This window comes from Centropristis striata, chromosome 5 (genome assembly GCF_030273125.1).
Source record: "Centropristis striata isolate RG_2023a ecotype Rhode Island chromosome 5, C.striata_1.0, whole genome shotgun sequence".
Lineage (NCBI taxonomy): Eukaryota > Metazoa > Chordata > Actinopteri > Perciformes > Serranidae > Centropristis > Centropristis striata.
In genome coordinates this window covers 21,856,036-21,862,035 of record NC_081521.1, presented here as the reverse complement: position 1 = coordinate 21,862,035, position 6,000 = coordinate 21,856,036, and positions in this window count along the sequence as shown.

Here is a 6,000-nt window from a genome sequence, read left to right as displayed (position 1 = left end):
TGACAAAGTCCACTTTGGATGGTTTGGTCAAACAAAGACAGGACTTTCACCCAGGAGGCCAGGGTTCTTGTCCTGTGTGAAACCGAAAGTCACAGCTGTTATTCAGTGGTGTGTGATAACATTGATATTGCACCAAGGTTATAATAGTTTTGGAATTTTCATTAGTTTTAGTTTCAATTTCGTCATGAACTTTTGTATTCACCTTCAGTTTGTTTTAATTAGTTTTTTGAGTGAGTTTGCTTTTTTTTAATTACTTTTTACTTTTTTGAAAATGCTTAGTTTTAGTTTCGTTAGTTTTCATTAACTATACTAACCTTGTATTGCCCCTGCCAGCCCTGGACACGCCCCTATACATAACCTACCTTCTGTGCGTAGCCTGTGTGCACATACGTCACACATTAGGTCTATATCTACGTAACTACCTCACTTCCGGTAGTAACATCCATGTACTTTACTTTTTTAACACTATCTTTTGCTACATGTAACTCTGTACTTTTTCCCCACTAACCTTAATCAAGTAGTTTTGTTGCCCAAACTTACCAAACGGTAACCATCTGAGAACGTCATTGATGTGTTAAAAACAGCGAGCATTATGTTTAGTTATGAGCAGATCCCTGGGAGAGGAGCTCATTTTGTAAATGCTCCCCTGGGACACATTTGAGGGTAGAGACAAACATTCTATGTGGTTTTATGTTTTGGAGGACTTGTACAGATTGTGAAAGCTTGCAGACATGACGCCTTAATGCATGGATTTACAAAACAGAGTTTGCAGTTAGAAGATATTGTTAGGATGTGCTACCTTTGTCTATTACCCTGTGTTTTCCTGGTGTTCCCTGGCCTTCGTGTTCTGTCTTTGTTTTTGTCTGTGCAGGCTGGGCGTGGCTGAACTACTTCTTCAACCCTCATTGATCCTTACCTGTTCAGCTTCCACACCTGCCTCTCATCATCTAATCAACCTCCTGCAGTATTTTACTCCGGTTCATCCTTCCAAACTCTGCCAGTTTGTCATTGTACCTTACATGGTAACTTGCTGTACCGGCTCCCAGAAGAACTACTTGTTTATTCTTAGTCTTGTAAGTTTTTTTTCGATACTCTGTTTTTGACTCAATCTCTGTTTTGTCTCCAGTCCTGCCCTCGTCATCCTGCCTTGGAGTTTTCCCCCTGGACTTCCCCTGTCTTGTGTGTTTGTGTATTTTTTGTGTTTGGCAAATAAAGCCTACTAAAATCAACTCCTGTTTTTGGGTCTGCTTTGTGGGTTCAGTATTCTGCCTGGCACGAGCCCTTAAGAGATATAATGTCTACAAGACTTAGCTTATAGATACTAATTTCCAGTAGCGGAAAAAGTATTCAGATCCTTTACTTCAGTAAAAGTACTAATACCACACTGTGAAATTACTCCACTACAAGAAAAAGTCCTGCATTCAAAACCTACTTCAGTAAAAGTATCAGTCCAAAAAAGTATCATCAAAAATTTACTTGAAGTATTAAAAGTAAAAGTACTCGTTATGCAGACTGTTTCATATATTCCACAAATATTACTGGGTTATTAATATTGATACAATTATGTAAGAATTAGATTTTTTTTCAAGTTAGGGCTCATTTTAACTACTTGATATACTGTTATGTGTTTTTTTAATTTATAATTTTTAAATGTATCATGTTTTTTATGTTAGATCTTGACCTGAAAAGTAACTAAAGCTGTCAGCTTAATGTAGTGGAGTAAAAAGTACAATATTTGCCTCAAAATCTACTGAAGTAGAAGTATAAAGTTACAAAAAATGGAAATACTCAAGTAAAGTACAAGTTTCTCAAAATGGTACTGAATTACAGTATTTAAGTGAATGTACTTAGTCACATTCCACCACTTTTAATTTCAATGCACAAGTTTACAAAATTTCAGATACAAAAGACTGTTTTCGAGTAGACCCTTTTGCATGATTTAATATTCCATAGACATAGTGCCTTCATTGTGAGTTGGAGTATTCAATTTCACATCAAAATGTATCTCAATACAACTTAACATAAGAGGCCAACAGGTACAGAATACAAAATCAGCTCAGCAGTGGCGACTCAATCACTTGGAGTCAGACAGCTTTTGATCTTGCCATTCATCAGCAGTGGCGTGATTGTGGGCGTTCGCAGTGCTCATTTCCTAATGGACTCTGGTGAGCGGCTGCCAAAGAGCAAGCTGGGAATGAATGAATGCTATCCATTAGACAAAATGGCCGTCGGTAAATTGTGGCCTCTCTGCATAAACGAGTAGGAGCTGGGTGGGAGCACGAGCAGATGGATGGAGAGGTCTTGTAACCAACTAAAAGTAATGGAGGCTGGCTAGCTATCATTCTCTGCCGACCGGCCGTCAATATGGCCAGTAAACAGTTCACAGCTGGTATTAAACTCAACCATTTACAGGAAACTCATGCTGACATATTGCATATGATATTAACATTTTGTAAGCCCAACTTTGGGAATTTGAGGGTTTAGAAAATGTCATATGACCTTGATTCAACTTTCATGTTATTATGTCCTTGTGTGGTGACAGGACACCATGTGCGCATGGACGGATTATAAAACAATGGGCTCCTTGGCACAGACATGTCAGAGGCACCCCAAACTGGAAGCAGCTCAAAGAGTCTACTTTGAGTAATTTTGCATAGGTTTGCACCTTTTTTTGGTGGTTTTTCATCTATTTTTAGTCCTTTTGCATCTTTTTTGAGTATTTTTGTGTGTCTGTGGTCATTTTGCGCCTCTTTTTACCTTTTGCATCTATTTAAGACGGCTGTTTTGTGTCTCCTGGTAGTCTTTTTGTAACCTCAACTTTGGGAATTTTGGGGGCTTAGATAATATCATATGACCTTGATTCAGCTTTCATCTTATTATGTCCTTCTGTAGTGACATGACACAGTAAATCCACTCTGAGGCAATACAGCCACCACCTGTTATAAAACAATGGGCCCCTGGGCACAGACATGTCAGAGGCCCCCCAAACTGGAAGAGGTTCAAAGTAATTTTGCATATGTTTAAGTCTTTTTACAGTGGTTTTGCATCTAATTTTAGTTTTCTTGCATGTCTTCAAGATTGTTTTGGATCTATTTTAAGTCATTAGTCATGAGTCAATTCATCATTTTGTGCATTTCTATGTGGCTGTTTTGTGTCTCCTTGTAGTCTTTTGTGTAATTTGTAGTCATTTTGTGTCTTTGTGTTTGTTAGTTTTTTTTACATCTTTGTTTAATTTTTTTTAACCTTCTTCTACTTCCTGGTAATTTTGTGGTTTTTATGCAATTTTTTGTAGACATTTTGTGTCTTTTTATGATGGTTTTAAATCTGTTTTTTGTTATTTTGGGCCTCTGTGGTCATTTTTTGTAGTCATTCTGCATCTATTTTTAATGTTCTAATGTTTCTCCATGGATATTTTGTGTCTGTTTGTAGTCATTGTGGGTTATTTGTAGTTGTTATGTGCATGTTTTCCGTCATTTTGTGTCTATTTTCAGCTTTTCTGTAATCAGATTAAGATTTGCCTTTATTGTCATTGTACAGAGTAACAAGTACTAGGACAACGAAATTAGCCATCAACCCGTCCAAACATATACAGTAGTTTTCAATATAATAGCAGTCCAATGTACAAAAAAGTTTGTACAAAACAGTTTTGTGTTTGTAAAGTCAACGGCAGACACTGCTATTTTTTTTAACACACCCCTTTCAACTAATTGCCCAATTGCACAGCCTTAAGAGCGTGCATATCATGAATGCTGGGTCTTGTTGGTTTTCTGACAATCTACTGCACCTACTGGTACCTTGTTTGCCATGTAGCAATAAAAAATATACTAAAAACCTGGATTAATCTGGTTAGTCACATTGGACTGCTATTATATTGAACACTACTGTACTTAAAACAAACAAACAATATGACAGAGGTGGACAGGGGAGACAGAGATGAAAGAAAATAAATACAGCACAACGTGAGGAGAGGAAAGGAGGAACAGGGGTTCTGCCCCATGAGTGGCGTGAGGAAGTGAGGGGACTTTATCTGGCTCCCTATCTATAATGAAGCAGATAAAGTCTGCATGGTGTTCCTCACTGACACACCTTTATCTTGTCTCCACTCAGCTTTATCTTTGACAACACATTCAGATAAGACAGATACTGATTATGGTGGTAAACCTCCAGCACCATAAGGCAGACAAGAGGAAAAAGAGGGGCCTGCATGGGTCCAACCCAATGCATTTATTAGTTTGTCCCGCTGTTGACACCAACACACAACACAACACACAGACATTTCAGCTCTGAAATGCAAACTGCAAACTTTCTGACAAAAAGAGAAAGCTGGAGAGAGAGAGAAAAAAAGAAGGCTCCGCAGGGCATTGAACTATATGACATTCCAGTTAAATGCACAGGGATAAAACCAGGTGTGAAACCACCTCTCCTGTTTAGACTTGACACCACAAAGCAGAGGGCCATCTGGCAAACTGTCAGACAGCTAAGCATTCAGTATGGAGAATGACTATAGATGTCATTTAGTTATGAAACTAGCTTAGCATTAGTTGCATGTATCCCTCATATAAAATCTAAATAGCAGGATTAAACACATATACATGAATAAGATTAACAACAATGTGCAGCACCTAAAAAGATTTAATGTTGTGAATGAGGCAACGTACCTTTTGGAGAAAACCAATCAGTTTTCAATGAGCTTTCTTCCAGCTGGTTCAATAGCTCCAAAATACGTTTGAAATGTGCAGAAACACAAAATTGAAAAAGCAATTTTCTTATGCAAATGCAGTGAGGTGCTTTAGGCATTTCATATAAGGCAGTTCATAAGGACCTGATGAAACTCTCACTGTTTTTTCCACACACATAAGCAAAGTAAGTGTCTGCCCTTATGGCAAGAATAATATTATACAACTATCTAACAATTGTCTGTTTCCACAAGATGATTAAAAAAAAAACAATACGGACTCTAAAGCTATTCAGTTTGTTCTCTCACTGCTGTTTTATAAAAGTGAGAAGGGCTTCAAGCACTATATTTAAATGGTACTCTGTTTGTGGAAAGAAAAAAGTATAAAAGTACTTTACTTGAGTAACCAGGGCATAATTTCTGGAAAGAAACATTGCTGTTGAGTTTTTCACATGTATGTTTTGGCACTTTGAGCATCACAAGTGAAGTGCAATCATTATTTCACATTGACGGAGGAACTCTCTATGGCTGATATCTCCAACACTCTGCATTGGGGATGGGAATGATTATTCAATGATCGATTAATGGTCATAAAGAATTTGGTCGGTCACGTGGAATTTTTAATCAATCTGTGTATTGCTTAATTTAACTTTGATCTCTGACTGCTTATCAGTAGCTACTCAATGAACTGAAACATGGCCAAGCGTTCAGTTCTGCGGCCATACGTGAATAAGCCAATGAGCTGAGAATTATGTTGGATAAAGCTTCAGTTCGCAAACTGAAAGTTGCAATAACAATTATAAAACACACAGAAATATAAGAGTATTAATTTGAGCAAAACTACCTTACTGTGTCAAATCTTGCTAGCGTGAATTACTAGATTTCATTTTATCTAAACTTATTTAAACAGAAAACACACGTCATTATGCAAGATTAGTGTGAAAACTAACCTCATGCCTCTTCGGGGGGCTAAAACATAAAACATTGAACTCCTTGACCTTATCTTTACAGTTTAATCTCACTTGAGTTAGTTTTACGGTCGATGGGAAGTCTCTTTTCGTCCTTTCAAAATAAAAGTGTCCGTTATCAAAACAGGCTTTTGCATAGTACTGTATATATGCTGGAGTTTGTATGAAATCGATAACTTGACTAATCGATCGTTAACGTTTTAGATGCTCGAGTTAGCAGGTTTCACACCGGAACTAGACTCGTAAATAAAACTAGAAAATTTCCTCTGGGGAAATTCTGAAAGGGCCACAGGCGCTCCTGCCGGTGTGTGTACACTATGATGAGATTCTTCAGAGATTTCAAACAATTAATATTAG